At 38.0% G+C, this 16,289-nt stretch overlaps 1 pseudogene across 1 annotated transcript; it reads right to left on the reverse strand.

Annotated features, from left to right (window-relative positions):
• Positions 1 to 827: 827 nt before the first annotated feature.
• LOC121257537 lies at positions 828 to 14,430 on the reverse strand (annotated as a pseudogene). The gene is made up of 16 exons (XR_005939227.1): positions 14,198 to 14,430; positions 13,552 to 13,689; positions 13,382 to 13,463; positions 12,491 to 12,567; positions 12,071 to 12,171; positions 11,240 to 11,369; positions 10,800 to 10,916; positions 10,626 to 10,711; positions 9,695 to 9,761; positions 9,304 to 9,382; positions 9,008 to 9,099; positions 8,396 to 8,543; positions 1,994 to 2,311; positions 1,585 to 1,880; positions 1,311 to 1,451; positions 828 to 1,172 (listed from the first exon to the last, which is right to left on the reverse strand). The product of XR_005939227.1 is annotated as an uncharacterized LOC121257537 (transcript).
• Positions 14,431 to 16,289: the final 1,859 nt, after the last annotated feature.

Below are 16,289 nucleotides of genomic sequence, written 5' to 3' on the forward strand. Positions count from 1 at the left end.
CCCTGATCAGTAACAATTTTGAACCACATAGCTAATTAACACGCATCCCGGCCTCGTGAAAAGAGCCACGTAGGGGGGCCACTGTCAGCCTGAATTTTGACCATTTGACTCTTTGAGACCAGAGTTCAAAGAAATGAACCGTTGGATTTTTGACCATTTGACTCTTTGATTCGGTTCTATCTTAATCCATCTATGTGCTAAAAAAAAAAAAAAGTAGAAAATACATTATGAAAAGTCTCTTCCATTCTCTTTTTATTTTCTTTTAGCTTTAATTTGTTACTGCCTTTGAGGACCTACGTACGTACGTACCCTCCACCCCACCCATGTGATGCCATGCATGCGATCCTATGGTCCCTTGACACGTGGCTACATCAGAGCTGTTCTCCAACTTCTATTGGGCGGACAAACCTTGTGATGCATGCCAGAATGTCAAAGGGACCTTTCCAGAGAGGGTGGTGAGAAAGATGGTACCCAACCCCATAAACTACAAGCAAGCATCATCTTTTAAATACCTTAGATTAGGAGCTCTTGGTTCTAACACGTGGCATGAATATAGGGAATCTATGGCCATCAAAACTCAATCCTCACCGTACATTAACAAACTGATCTAATTCACCTAGCCGCCTTCTTCAAGGTCTCGCTTCAACTCAACGTCGATCTCACCGAATTTCTTGGCAGACTGGACATCACCGTACTTTGTATTTCATTAAAATGATGGCCGAAGTAACAAAACTTCTTGTTAATTTTTTTTCAGCTCCGATATGTTTGTTTTTCTCGGAAATTAAAGACTCAAATAATCACTTGAGAAGAGGATTAGACAGTACTGATTAAAGGGATTAAAAAAGCAGAGCAGTACCACTGTTTTAAACAATCAACGTACATTAATGCTAACAACAGAGATTTACTTATAAATAAAACAAGAAAAAGAAGAAAAGTCATCATCATGAACATCCTCGCATACACGCAAACATACACGCAAACAAACAAATAGGGGAGAAAGAGAAATGGGACATTAAAAAATAAAGTTCCTTTTCGGAGGTGGTTTTGGTTGCTTAGTTGGTGAGGTTGCTGCGGAAAGACCCCAAAGCTTTGATAGCCGCTGCTCTCAAGATGTACTGGTGGTATGCTGCTGCGGCCAGTGCTCCCACAAACGGACCAACCCAGAAAATCCACTGCACGCCCAAACCATCACATACCCACTATCTTGTTAATAATTCAGACAAAAAAAAAAAAACAGAAAAAGAAAAGGCTATAAAGCACAACATTGACGTATGCATGAACTAAAAGCAAATTCATGGAGAAGTTCATACGTGCTCATCCCAGACTTTATCGTTATCGTAGATAACAGCAGCACCAAAGCTCCTAGCTGGGTTAATACCAGTACCAGTGATGGGAATGGTAGCCAAGTGCACAATGAACACAGCGAACCCTATAGGGAGTGGAGCCAACACCTGCACACGACATAGAAAAACATCATCGTAAACTCGTACACGTACAAGCCAAACAATATTAATCTTCATACCCACCATATATATAGTCTTAAAAAGGTAACAAAAATGACATGAAGACGAAGGGGTTACATACAGGTACGTGTGAGTCACGTGCGCTTCTCTTTGGGTCAGTGGCTGAGAAAACGGTGTAGACCAGCACAAAGGTACCAATGATCTCAGCACCCAAAGCTGTGCCCTTGCTGTACCCTTGAGCCACAGAGTTGGTTCCACCGCCAAGTGTGTTGTAGTCATGCTTCATGAAAGCCTTAACCAACCCAACACCACAGATAGCTCCCAAGCACTGTGCCACCATGTACGCCACAGCCCTGATCAGCGACACCTTCCTGGCCAAGAACAGCCCGAATGTCACAGCCGGGTTGATATGCCCACCTGCATGAACATATACCAAGAAAACACAACACCCATCAACAAATTACTTCGAAGAAACCAAAAGGGTGGTGACGAAAATGAGGGATCTGTCAAGGGTTGTGAGAGAGTATTACCAGAGATACCGGCGGTGCAGTAGACGAGGACGAAGATCATGCCGCCAAAGGCCCAAGCGATACCCAGAAGACCGACGCCGTCACAGGGTCCGGACTTCTTGTACCCGATGACGGTGGCAACGGTGATATAGAGGAAGAGAAGAGTAGCGATAAACTCGGCGATGAGAGCGCGGTAGAAAGACCAGAGCTTTAGCTCGGCCAAGTCAATGAGTGGTGCGGGTGGAGGATCTACGTAGTCCTTGCCATGTTGGTGCCTGTGTCCCTCTTCGCTCACTTCCTTCGACATCTTTCACGGCCTAAACAAGGAGCACCAGTAGTCTTTTCCTCTCTTGCTCTGTGAAGGACGTGAGCTAGTCGGTCGCTGTTTCTCAAAACTTTTTTAGTGAGAGAGAAGGAAGAGATGATGAGAGTGTAGAGAACAGACTGAGCTAAAGGATAGTTAAATGGTTAATTTAAACTGCATTTTATGGATAAGCAAAAGGGCATTTGTGGAATAAAATGATCAGGTCTTAAAAATTGCTGGAAATGGGAAAGACTTTTGAGAGACAGACAGAGAGAGGAGCATAACCGGGGAACTAAGATTAGGGTTTACAGATGGGACCAGGGTGTACAGCGAGGCCATGTGAAGGGCTAATCATATATGTTTGTTTGAGGAGGTGTGAGTGGCTCATGGGTAGGGCTCAGGGTCGCGTCAGCCTGGCATCCAACCAAAGCCACGCCTACAACGGTTATCTGTTGTCCTTATCCTGATACATGTGTGCCTGTCTTGTGCGTGTTTTATTTTAGACACCAGGGCGACCTTTCTTTACTTTTGGGACTCTAGGTTCCTGACTCGAGCCTTTGTTTAGGTTAACTTTTAGGAAGTAGAGCTGCATGTGGGCTTTCTTTTTTTAAATCCCTTCCTATTTTTGTCCCGATGTTTTAAGCTCTGGATCTAAATGCCTGAGCCTCAATTAATGACCCAAACGTGGCAGTTTGAGAATCCTTGAGAATTTATGTCCTTTCCTCCGGCTCCCTCACTCCCCTGTACACTTATTTTTAAAAGAAAAATTCTTACCCTCAATTACTATTCACTATTTTTATAACGTTCCGTCTCTACAGATTCATGGAGTTATTTTTTATAATTTAAAATCATCTCTCATAATATATTTATATATTCTAATAATTTTATAAAAATACAAATTTATTTATTCAAAACAAATATATATATATTCTTCTACCAGGACACCAAATAAATACTTCAATAAAATAATTTAAAAACTCCATAAAGATTCAGAAAAATCCATAACTCCAAATATCGAATAATATAAAATCATAACCTACTAAATAAGGCTCTCCAATAAAAACGTGTACTCTCTTATACTTATTTATCTATAATTATCAAACATTACTAACACTTTCTACTCTTGACTTCAAGCTAAAGTATTAAAATTATCTGAAAAATATAATGAAGATAAAGGATGAGTTATCAACAACTCAGTAAGCAGAAAATATATACTAGTATGTAAACATGAGCATTTTCAGAATTTAAAATGCATAACAAAATATTTACTTTCAGAAAGCAGAATCGGAAACATTTGCTTTCAGAATGCAAAATCAAAGCATGTTACCAAAAATATTATAACAAAACTTTCAGAAAATATTCTTATTCAAAAATCTTTTGGCATATCAAAATTTGAGACCTCATCTTCATCATATCAGAATATCATATTGGGACAGATACCATATTTAATCTCGTGGTAGGGTTATAAACCACAATTATAACCCGTGGAATGGTCGTATCCACTATTATAACATGTGGTTGGGCTGTATACCATGTTTAACCCTCGTAGTAGGGTTATAAACTACAATTATAACCCGTGGAAGGGTCATATCTACTATTATAACTCGTGGTTGGGCCGTATCCACTATTATCACCTTTCGTTGGGCTCTATCCACCATTATCACTCGTGATTGGGTCATATCCACTATTATAACCGGTGGTTGGGCCATATGCCAGTATTATCACCCGTGACTGGGTCGTATGCCAGTATTATCACCTGTGGCTGGGTCGTAACGAAAACCGAATAGAACATCAGAATCAGACTTAATCAGAATACAGATTCAGAATCTCATGCCAATGTATTCAGATGTTACAACATATCCAAATAGAATACTGAACAAATTCAGATCTTTTCACATATTCAAAAACAGTTTTAGAACAATTTCGCATCATATGTACAAATTTCATAAATTTCGTATTCGCTCTTTTTATATAATTCAGAAATATAATACACAAAATTAACTCATCTCTACACCAATCATGACAGAAAATATTTTCTCTTATACAACTTTCATGCATATGCAGAACACATATCTGAGGTTGTTTTCAGACTTCTTTTCAAAACATACATGCATATTTTCAAAATCAACCTCGTTTTATTTTCTTTTTATGCAAAGTCTAGTATAGGAACCCTGCTTGCCTGGACTTCTTAGTTTTTCAGAAACTTTCCTCAATAATGCTGAACAAAATTACTTGTTACCTATAAAATAATCACACAATTTCTATAAATTTTCAAACAAATACATATTTTGATATTTAAACCTAAAATCCCAAATTAGCCTATTTTAATTCCTCAAAATCTAAAATTCTCATAATCTTAAAATATCATCACTTATAACCACGGGTATTTTGGAAAATATTCATATAATGCATGGGTTCTTTGGTGAGTATGTTATGAAAATAAACTTATGAAAATACAAAACATAACCCATGAAAGCACTAAGCTCATCGGGAGAGAAGGAGTCACTACGGAGCTGGGTGGCTGCGCACTGAGAGAGAGAAAGAATCTGAGAGAAATAGGGAGAGACAGAGAGGAGACCATGGGGAGGATTTGAATGGGCTTACCGAGAGAGAGCAGTGGCTCAGGGAGGCATAAAGTGTTTGGTAGTGTTTTCTGTGCAGGTGGTGACAAAGTGGAGGGGGCTTGGCGCTGTGAGGTGGCTGGGTTGTGACTTACGGTGGGGGGAAAATTCCCCTGTTTTAGGTGGTGCAAAACAGAGCACCTTGTCCAAAGCTTTTCAGTGGCTGGGTATCGTGGTGATCTGAGGGAAAAGCAACGACGTGGTTGGCTTGGCTTCAGGGTGGCGAGGCTGCTGAACGTAACAGAGTCTATGGGCCGTGAGGACAACTTCGTGGGAGGTTACGACGTGGACAAGCACGACAGTGGGGTTGCTTTCGGGGGTGGTGGTTGGCGACACACGACATGGAGGGGCTATGTGCTCGTGGTTGGCTGTTGAGGGCATATGAGAGGTGGAAAGGTGGTGCAGTGGCAGAACACACACGGAATGTCGTGGCTTTATTTTCTCTCGGACAGGTGCAGTGGCGGGGTGCTATGGGTAGTTTTCTATGTGTTGTGATGAGGATCTCTATATGTATATATAGATGACTGGAAACCCTAGAGAAAATGAGAGGGAGAAATGTGCATACATGGTGAACGTGGTGAAGGGCAACCCTAGTTTGGAAATAAATGAACATCTTGCTTATACATGAATATTACAGATGTTGTGAATGAAGTGGGAGGGAGACGTGCATGGAGTGGGGACGTGCATCGTGTGGAAACTGATCTTGGTTCTCACCGGCTTGAGTTTTGGACGTGTAAGGTTTGGGCTTTTTCCCTGAGTTATGGGCTTCGACTCAGCCTCTCAAAATAATCCAACTTGTCCCACAAATTTCTAGGGTCAAATTCCGCCTGGCCTATTAGAAGATTTTAACCTAATTATTAAGTCCAATAAAATCCATACTTTGCCAAAAATAAAATTTGAGTCTGTAATCTACTCTAAAACTACTCATTAAAACTTAAATGGATTTTTCATACATATTAACCTAAAAGAAAAATGTTATAGCACTCGTGCTTGGCTTGGGCTTGGTACTGGGTTTGGGTGTTACAACTCCACACCCCACATCTTATGAAAAACACCTTCATACCTTATGGAAAAGCTATAGGTGTGAGTGTGAGAATGAATAGTAACTGATGCATAGTAAATTCATTTTTAAAAATAATATGATTTATACATGATGTTATTAAATAGTGTCTTTATATATATATATTAAGTGATCATGTTTTTAGTTGGAAGCACTTCGTAACGTGTTAGTTTTGATCAAAACACTCATGACATCTGATCCAAAACATCTAGCCAAAACACTTGATTAAATATATACATTATTGGTTTGTTTAAGAGACCCAATAACGCTATACTTGATAAACTTAAAGGAATATATTTCTTGAGAGAATATCTAAGTTTTCAAGAGTATACTTCAACTGATAAAATGGATTGATCATGATGTTGAAGAGTGGCAATATTGAAACACTCCTATAGAAGAGAAATGATATTTGCAGTTTTAAAGTGTGTAGTCCGTGTATACTTATTCTGAAAAAAGTGAATAAATTTAGGACTTGCATAAAAAATATTTTTTATAATGGGCCCCCACTTTTTTTCATAATAAGTATACGGTAACTACACACTCTAAGACTGTATATATCATTACTCCTCGTAGAATGATATTTGAAATATTGGCTTAAAAAACGAGATGATATTTACTTGTCATTCTATTCTCAAGCTGGTGTGTAGAATATATCATCCACATCACTTAAAATGTAAGATTTTTTTTGTAAAATTCAATATTTTAAAGTTTATCAATAAGATTTTTTTTGTAAAATTTTATATTTTAAAGTTTATCTTCTAAATAAATTGTGTTATAGCACTTTACTATGTAAGATCTATGCAAGAATAGAATTTTTCTACTTAACATATCATCATTAAAAGTATATGAGTGTTCCAAAAAAAAGTATACGAGTGTTATGGACGTGTACTTTTACAAGATACAAGTCAGTGTTAACCCATGATTTTGTATTTGTGTTTAACATCTGTCCACATCCACATAAATTCACATGTCCCTCAAAACGGCAAAGATCTTTCAACCGTTGAGTGAAATGGGATGGGAGAGAAAGGACCGGTGAGCTTTTAAGTTTTGAACGTCCAACGGTAATATGTTCCTGTGGCTGGGAGTGAATGTGGTCCCCTTGCGGGCACGCTTCACTACTGGGCCCAAACGGGCTTTGCGCATTTCATAAAAGGAACCCTTTGTTTTCTAATTTAATGATGCTTTTATCACCCATGCGTAAGCATTACCTACCAGTCCGTTTGGGCCCTCTTGGGCCCATACTTTTTTTGGTATATATTTTTAAAGAAATTATTTGTATAAGTATTAAATATACAAAGTCTTGTACAGTTCATTTAAAACAATAGATCATACCATAAAAAAGTATAAACAAAAATTACTTTTTTTAGTGGTGTCCTCTTTTTTTTTTACAAAGAATCTGTGCAAAAGTTGTACAACTTCGACTTGTACCTAACATTACCCATATTTTTATCTCCTTCGTTGCAAACTTTGTTTGGAAACAAGAAAGGGGAAAAAATTTCAATAAAATTATTAATTACGCAATAAAAGAATAGATTTATGATATTTTTATTAAAAAAGAAGCTCTTATAATAAGAAAGGGATAAATTCACAATAAAGATAATGATTAAAAAGAGTGTGTTGAGTTTGTTAATTGCAATCTTGTTTATCTCTAAATGGAATAGACCAGTTCACATATGAGTGAGTTCCTAGTTTTTCACAATTATGGAACTTAAGTTGACAGCTCATATGAGAAGGTTTGTGCATATAAAAACGCAGCATCATTGTGCACCAACATGTTCTTGCTGCATTTGCATGTATTAGTTCTTAGAGTTTAGTATCTGTCTTGGTACCACAACATACTAAACAGGCTATCACTTTTATATATATATATATATATATATATATATGTCATTATGTTCATGAACATACTGATTCAGGTCTGCAACAACTATTTCCATGGATACCATTTCTAAAGAGATTGGAAAGCCTATTTCATCTTACAGGTTCAGCTCTAAATATAATTAGACTAAACAGATTACTATCTTGACGAGGAAAGCAAAACGATTGGATACAAGGAGATTTGATTCATATGATGATTACAGCAGTCTACAGCAAGGTTAGGTTAGCTACAACAACGAAAGCTCTCTTCTTTCCAACCTCTTTATACCTCTATGGTTATAAAGGTCACACTGGAAACCATCAAAAGGATTTTAACCATCAAGAATAGTAACACCAGGAATGGAAATTAAGATGGACATCACAATATCTGATCAAGGATGGAGATCCCAAGGTTTAGCCAAAAGAGGGGAACTGGATGCCTGTGTGCACAAAACGCGATATGATCCAGTGAACCTGTAAACGAAGAAAAATGCAGCAACAAAAGCATGGTATTACTGGTTTTTGGACTTTAATGAGTACAATGGGATTTCAAGTAAGAAGTTGCTGCCTAGTTTAAATACTCACAATATTATTATCAGGAACAGTCCAGTAGAATCCTTGAATTGCAATGATAGCTAAGTTAGAAGCTATGACGACAAAGATACTCAAAGAATGCCTTCCCATCCACTCCAACACAGATGTCAACCGTCTGTAACCATAAACATCTACCTGCAGAACAGTTTGTAATGTTCGGTTTCTTAGGTTCTTCTAATGAATCCTTAATAGCTTAGGAAGGTAACTCATGGACTGGTTAAATCTATACTGACAAGAACCAAATTTATGTTGCAGGAATGATGGAATAATTCAGATTTTGCATATTCAAAAGAGTATTGTTCGAGATAAAATCAGAAGCTGTGAAAGTAAATGACAGACTCATTAACCTCTGATCTCTTGGCTTAAGCCTTCTTCACAGAAGTTTAAAACCTTGATTTGGGCGAAATATCCAGGAAGTGGGATGGTCGGTGAAGACAGGAAGTTAGTTCCAAACCTTAGATGTGGAAGTCAGTGAACTTTACAGCCAATACCGTCAAGTTTCTCTCCCAAGGAAGGAAAATTCAGAAGGAAATTCAACATCAAAATTATGTCCACATATGGTCACCCTTCAAAGAGCAAGGATTGACCCCAAAACTTACCAATAAATATAAAGCACAAAATGTGATCCCCGCAGATGCAGAAGTAATCAGCATATAACTGACTGTATACAGAGATTTATTTAGAGGGATGCCTGACACAAAAAGAAAAAGAAAAGGATTTTCAGTATCATGGTATATCCAAGAATACCTAAAATTAAAACCCTACATATAGAATTGCTAAAAGAATCATATTCGTTGTCACAATGATTAGGTTGCATGAATTGATCTCAGCCTAGTAACTGCATGGGATACTGGCCGGAATTAAAGCTAAGATTATTACACATTGAAGTGCCTACCAGTGAAGGCAAGGAGAAGTCCAATGACAAACATAGAAGTTGAAAACAAGGACCAGTTCTTTAGGCGCCCCTCGTGGTCCTGAAAAATAATTGTATATTATCATATTTAGTCAACAGCCATAGACCAAAAAAACTCGTTTTACTTAGATTTGATCAACATGCAAACAAGAAAGCGAAAAGCTGGTTAACAATACTCTTTTGTGATATCCAAAACGTGAGAAAATAAAGAAGAGATGAGTGCATTGTATTCCAAGGTTGAGATGTATAGGATAATGTTGTAATATTTAACCTCAACAGTTTCATGATCTTTTAGGTTATAATGAGTTCCACCACTAAATATGAGTTCAAGGTCCCACTATTAAATGGCTGTCAAGCGTGCACAATATATCACCTGTAAGTTAGCAAGAACATGTCCATATTGAAGTCCAAAAATGCAAGTCACAGCTGCTGTTAAGGAGCTGCCAACATGTAACATTCATGAATTAATATCTAACGAAAGCTGGATGAAGAGAAGAGCAATTATAAATGCAAAATAGAAGCTTGCCATTATAAAAGGCATGCAACTAATTTTGTGCCGTGAACCAAATCTGTTTTCACTTTTCACTGATTCAGATTTATGTTTGTGAATTGGATTGCTAGTTGAAGAAAGTGTGGTTAATATTAGTAAGAATAAGAAAATATAGAGGAATCATATTAATTACCTATGTTCAATCAAGAGTGAGAAATTAAAAATGTGTTGGTCATAGAATGAGGGTAAGTTACATCAAGCAAGGAATGCTGCTAATTTACTTCTGTTTTTTTAGGGGGAAAACTCAGGAGTCATCTGGGATGGCTGGGCCAAAGCATGAATGTGGAAGTAATGACCACGGATGATATTTATATCATGTAATCTAAGAATGATAAGAAGACCTCTTCTTCCACAGCTCCCTTTCAACTGATTTTATCCACTAGACTATCTTGAGCCAATGGATCACTCAAACAATTTGTTCTTTAAACTAAGCCTTCATCTGGGTCCATTTATTTCATCATATATTCTGAGTGGAGTATTCTTTAAGTTTTTGAAATAAGCCCATTGAATTCTCCACTAAAATGTCCAACTCTTCCTTCATTTCATTCCAACTACCTTTTGTACCAATAAAAAACTGAACTTTTGTTAGTTACGATGTGAGACAGCACAGACTAACGATGGAAAGAAGAATAATCTGCTTAACAGGAACCAAGATGAATCGAGATGGTTTTGTATGAACTTGAAGTGAGCCAAACAAGACATAGAAGGAACCTTGTGAATGAAGTATGGCAATGAAGAAGAATTAGTAGGCCACCTTAAGATACCTTCAGGATCAAAAGGAGCATGACACCATGGAGGTGAACTCTCTGAAACTTGACCATTGGCAGATATTTTGCACTCCTGTAAATTGGAACTGTTACTCATTGATGTGCTGCATGGTATAGACAAGCACCAAAATGATAAGTAAGTAACTTCATCTTACAAATACCTTCAAGTTTCTGTAAACAGGTTTCTTATATAGATGGTCAATCCCTAGAATATAACGGTCGATCATTCCAGCAGAATTACAGGCAGGTCCGAGATCACCTCTCACAGCACATTTTACCTACAACAAATAAACCAGAATGTGTCCATGAATTGGGTAAATCAAGTAACGAACTTTTAACAAGAACTTGTACTTATATAATAACTAGGCAGGAATTGAACTACTACATATTAACTACTTGGCCTATTGGCTGAACTAAATATAAGAAAACAAGTGCATGCACGCGTGCACAGATTCCTGACATGAATTGAATCCCTAAGCACTAAACCACACCTTTATACAGGTGTAGCAATATCATAAAGCAGGATAAGGAAATTGAACCGTGTACAGGAAGAATGTAGAAGAATGAAAGGAAATGTGCCAACTACTGAGTGTGCCCTCACCATGTAAACATTGCTATCATTTGATGGTGGCAAAGAAGAGGCTGAGGAAGGTACTGTGAATTGCCAGTTTGGAACATATAGACCATATGATAGCAGCAAGTATACTGCTGACAGTGAAAACGCAATACACCTACATTTAAGAAATATAATTCTGTGCCCATAGATATCAGACGAAATGAGGAAATAATATTTCAGTAACCAGATAAAAATCAAAGGAGTTAAATATGTGATAAATCTAGATATTTTAACACTGGATTACCGAATTGGGTAATTCAGTTTTTTGGAGTAAGGGTTACAGTTGGAATACTTCTCCCTTTGTACAAGTAATGTAAAGCCATGCTGTAAATGGAAACTTGGATTTAATATCATGTTAATGACTGATAAAGTTTTCTTTGTTTAAACTAATGAAGCAGCTATCTCCTACATGTATATTCATCATTTGTTTTTCCTATAAATTTTGGGAGCATGATCCAGTGAGCTTATCAACCAATAAAAGAATCATTGTCCAGGTACTTCAAGTGGATCCTGTGAAGGCCAAAGGGTAACTTGGATATGATCCTACCCTTATTTTTGCATGAAGGAATCATTCTCAAGACTCAAAATACCCAAGACTTGTGCTTGGTAGGTAGCCCGATACTTCTAAAATTTGCACCATACAATGGTCCCTCCATCAATGTATAAAAGGAAGGGCGGAAAAAACATAATCTAGGCCGGTATCAAGAAATAGAACCGATTGTTGAACACTGAAAACTGGGGATTATCGAATAGAATGTGTTAGTAACCCTTGAAACTTGTAATATATAACAAAATTCCCTGAAATTAAGACCTTACCAGTGCCAGTAGTAACCCTTGAAAAAACCTTCTTCCCTCCATGTTCTAAATGTAAGCCAGATCTCACATAAAGCCGCAACAATATATCCAATAGATATCCTCTGGTGTAAATGGTGGCGAGTTTAGAACAAGGGAATGAAATAAAGAGATGCTTTCATGAAACTAATTCTACTGCCCAATCACTCTGCCTAAGCAGCAGCCGCTAAGCTAGGGGCTTATGTGGCCTACCCAAGTGATGGGTCCCTTGTCCTTGTAAAATGTCAAAAGTAAACATTAGTTGTTAATTTGCTAGTAAAAACTTTTGAGAATTAACCACTTTCTTTAATTTGGAATGATCAAATGCTACACATGGCAATGGTCCTCTTCCAAACATTCTGGCACGAAAAGAGGATAAAAAGATTGAATCATACTATACCACACCTGCAAAATGCCCATCCACCTTATTTTTTCGACGTCAACGCCAAATGTCAAGGAATTTACTCCATGCAGATAACCACCTGAAATGAAGTGACTCTTACACCCAAAAATAAGGAAATGACAAAAGTAGTTTACATCTATAATGATATCATATAATCAAGGGGTTGCTACTCTGCTCTCCCAAACGTACTGCTCAAAGTTATTGTTAGTGCATTTGTGTGTGTGTGTGTTTTCTTTTAAAAAAGAAAAACACACAAATGTACTAGTATTAACTTTGAGCAGTACATTTAGGAAGTCAACATAGCATTTTCATATAATCAATAGAACAAGCACAAAAGCATGACCCAATTCCTACCATATGCACACCAGCCAAAGGATCGTTGAGATAGAGAAGGATTTAAACCCGTCATTGCAATTCAATTCACTAACGATGTTTAAACCCCTGTAGTAGGTTCTTTAGCCTTCGCTTTCCAGAACTAGTATGCTCTAAAGGGTCTTGGTGCCCAAAAGGGCTTAAATTACACCACTTGGCTCAAGTCGTACAGGATTTGATCTTGGTGGAATGCTCCTTCCAAGTTGAAGGTTAGAATTTTCTTGAGTGCAAATAATTGAGAGGCCATCAAACTGGGAGAACTTTCCCTTGAATTATCCGAAGTTTGTGGAAAACTCCTTATAAAGGGCCTGTGCACTCCATAGTCAGGACTTTGTTTTCAGACACTAGGTGTAAAAAAAAAAGAACCACAATTTACCGATAAAAAAACCTACTAGTTCAACCCTCCTCCCCTCCAAAAAGGTCGTCTTTAGGACTCAGGGCACCCCATTAATAATGCAAGTTTACGTATGCACAATATGTGAGCGAAATTGTTTACTCTGGAAATTACCAAGAAACTTTACCTTGAAGAACAACACCCAGAAGAAAAAGCTTCACTGCCCTACCCACTGCCTTCCCTGTAGCCTCTACTCGGTTGGGTACTTTCTGAAATTGCAAATGGAAAACAAACTATGATTACACAGAATGAATAGAAAAAAAATTTCACTTTATTGGTAGGAAATTCTATCAATACCTTGTACACAAGGGCAGGAGAAACCCCAGCAACGAATAGAAAGAAAGGCATCACAAAATCAGCCAAATGAATCCCATCCCACGGGGAATGAGAAATTATTGGAAAAATCGACCCGGCATAATCAACTAGCATCATGAGCTGGAAAAAAAGCAAGCGATGTAGCATTCACTAATCACAAATTTAAACATGATTGCTTATGCTATCCACTCCAAAAAATCCATTATTGCCATGGCTCTATTTCACGTTCTGATCCAATAAATTAAGAACTTTATAACTTAAATTAAAGGAAATTCCATTTTGTTCATATGTCTAGTTGCTTAAATTACTCAAAAGGCTTTAGCTGAGCCCGAGTATATTTCGTTTCTGACTCCCGAGATCCTTGTGAAGCATCTATAGTTTTAAATGTATAAAAATAAATAAATAACTGATTAATCCCTTCCCCAGCATTTTCTCAAGAAGCAAACAGAGGCTTGCATATTCAGCCAAAATGGCGTTGACTACTAAAGAAAAACACGTCAACTGAAGCAAAACAGAGAAAGAAACAATTGTACTCGAACGTAAACTTCAAAAATAACGAAGCGAGTGAGAAAATCAGAGCTTTTTTCAAACAAAAAAAGTTAGCAAAAATTTGAAGCGGCGAGCTCACGAAGACACAGAGGCCGCGAAAGACATCGAGGGAGGCGATACGTGTGGTTCTCCTGTCGGTATGGGGTTGCTGTTCGAAGTCCGGTACAGGCTCGTAATCGCCCATTTACCGGGATGGATCGCCGAAAGTTTGGTTGCTCTGACCGACCCGTGAGAAAGGTAGTTACTAGTATCGAATTGATTTCTTGTTCCGCAGAAAGAAGATGACACAATTCAGACACTCGGTCGGGGACGCCGAAACTAATGCTATCTCGGAGGGAGGCTATTTGGCAAGGTGGCAGTAGTTTACTGGCTGGTGCTCATCGACCTACTTTCCAGGTGCCCACCAATAACGTCGTATTCGAATATTCATTCGATGAGGACACCTCTGCATTTACGTTTTTTTGTCTTTGCGCGAATGAAGGACATCAAATAAAATAATTAATTAAAAAGTGTTTTTTTTTTTCATTACTCAAGGAATCCATGGTACAATAAGAAAGATACAAACTGAAATTTAATTAAAAGCAGTAATCTAATTAATATACAGAGTAATTGGGTGGGTCCTTCTCACAGTAGAAATTTAATAGACATTGTGGTATTTTGATTCTAGGTATATCTCCAAAGAAAAAATATTGCCATCAGGCTACTATTTGGGATCATCCAAAATATATCATAGTAAAATAACTAAAAACACTCCCAACAAAACCCACTTTCCTCTCATTCAAACCCACTTCTCTCCCCAAACCCATGTCGCCCAAGGCCTCCAACCCCTCGCCCATCCTCGGGAGTCGACTGTCGAGGTGGTGGCGATTGCCGACTGTCGAGATGGCAGCCGACGGTGCAGATTTGGCCGTGAGGGAGAGAGAAAAGGGCATCGGGCTGGGGGAGGAGGATGGGCTCGGTGGTGGTGGTATGTGGCTGCGGTGGGAGGCTGAATGGCGGTGACGGCAGATCTGGGCTGCGACGGGGACATGGCTGAGAAGAGAGAAACGGGAAGGAGATGGGGGAAATGGGTGAGCGGGTTTTCAGGAAAAAAAAAAAAAGTAGTGAAATCGTGACACGTAAGGTGTGCTACGGATCAGTCGTGAACATGGGCTAATCCGTAGCATTACTCATCTCTAAATACTAAGTTTGAGGATGCTCATTGTGCAATAGGATGCGCACTTCGGTTCTAAACCCAATAAATATTAACTACTGTCCAATTTTCAAAGTCGCTAAACAGTGTTCTTGAATCTCTTATCAAACCTTCTATGATCCAATTTGAGTTTTGGCAAGGATTTTTCAAGGCTAAACTAAATGGAGGGTTAGCTTACTGAACTGAATGGAGGATTTGCCTCTGTTAATCCTTTGACCCGACCAAGCAAAATATTTATCAAGGCATTTCAAGAAGAAGTTTGCATTTCTAGCTAAGGCATTGCCGAAGATGATGAGGTCATCAGCAAATAGAAGATGAGTTAGATGAGGGTCTTGCCTCCCTATCTTTATGCCCCTTATGTTTCCTAAACTTTCTTCCCTAGTGATCAGTTTTGAAAGAACCCCATTTTCAATAATGAAAAGGAAATGAGAAACAGGATCACCCTGCCTTAATTCTAGAAGGCTGAAGATGCCCATAGGGTTCACCATTTATTAGCACAAAAAAAGAGACAGTTGTGATGCAATTTTTGATCCAGTTTACCCAAGTAGGATGAAAGCCTAGACAGTTTAGGACACTAAGAAGAAATTCTCATTCCTTGAAATAAAAAACTTTCTCCATGTCAATTTTAATCGCCATTAAACCTTTCTTGTTCTTAGTTTTTTTCATAAAGTGAAATATTTCTTGAGCACAATGGTGTTGTCCTAAATGACTTTACCAGGAATAAAGGCAGATTGATAAGGGGAAATAAATCTATTGAGACCAGTTTAAGCTTGTTGGCTAGCATTTTTGCAATAATCTTATAACACACATTAGAAAGGCTAATTGGCCTAAATTGATAAACAGTATTAGGAGAATCAATCTTAGGAATTAAAGCAATGTGCGTACGATTAAGTTCTTGCAAAAAATGACCAATTAGAAAAAAAAATGCTTAATAGCATGAATGAGGTCCTTTCTGATTACCTCCCAATAATGTTTGTAG

Source organism: Juglans microcarpa x Juglans regia, chromosome 3S (genome assembly GCF_004785595.1).
Source record: "Juglans microcarpa x Juglans regia isolate MS1-56 chromosome 3S, Jm3101_v1.0, whole genome shotgun sequence".
In the NCBI taxonomy this organism is placed as follows: Eukaryota; Viridiplantae; Streptophyta; class Magnoliopsida; order Fagales; family Juglandaceae; genus Juglans; species Juglans microcarpa x Juglans regia.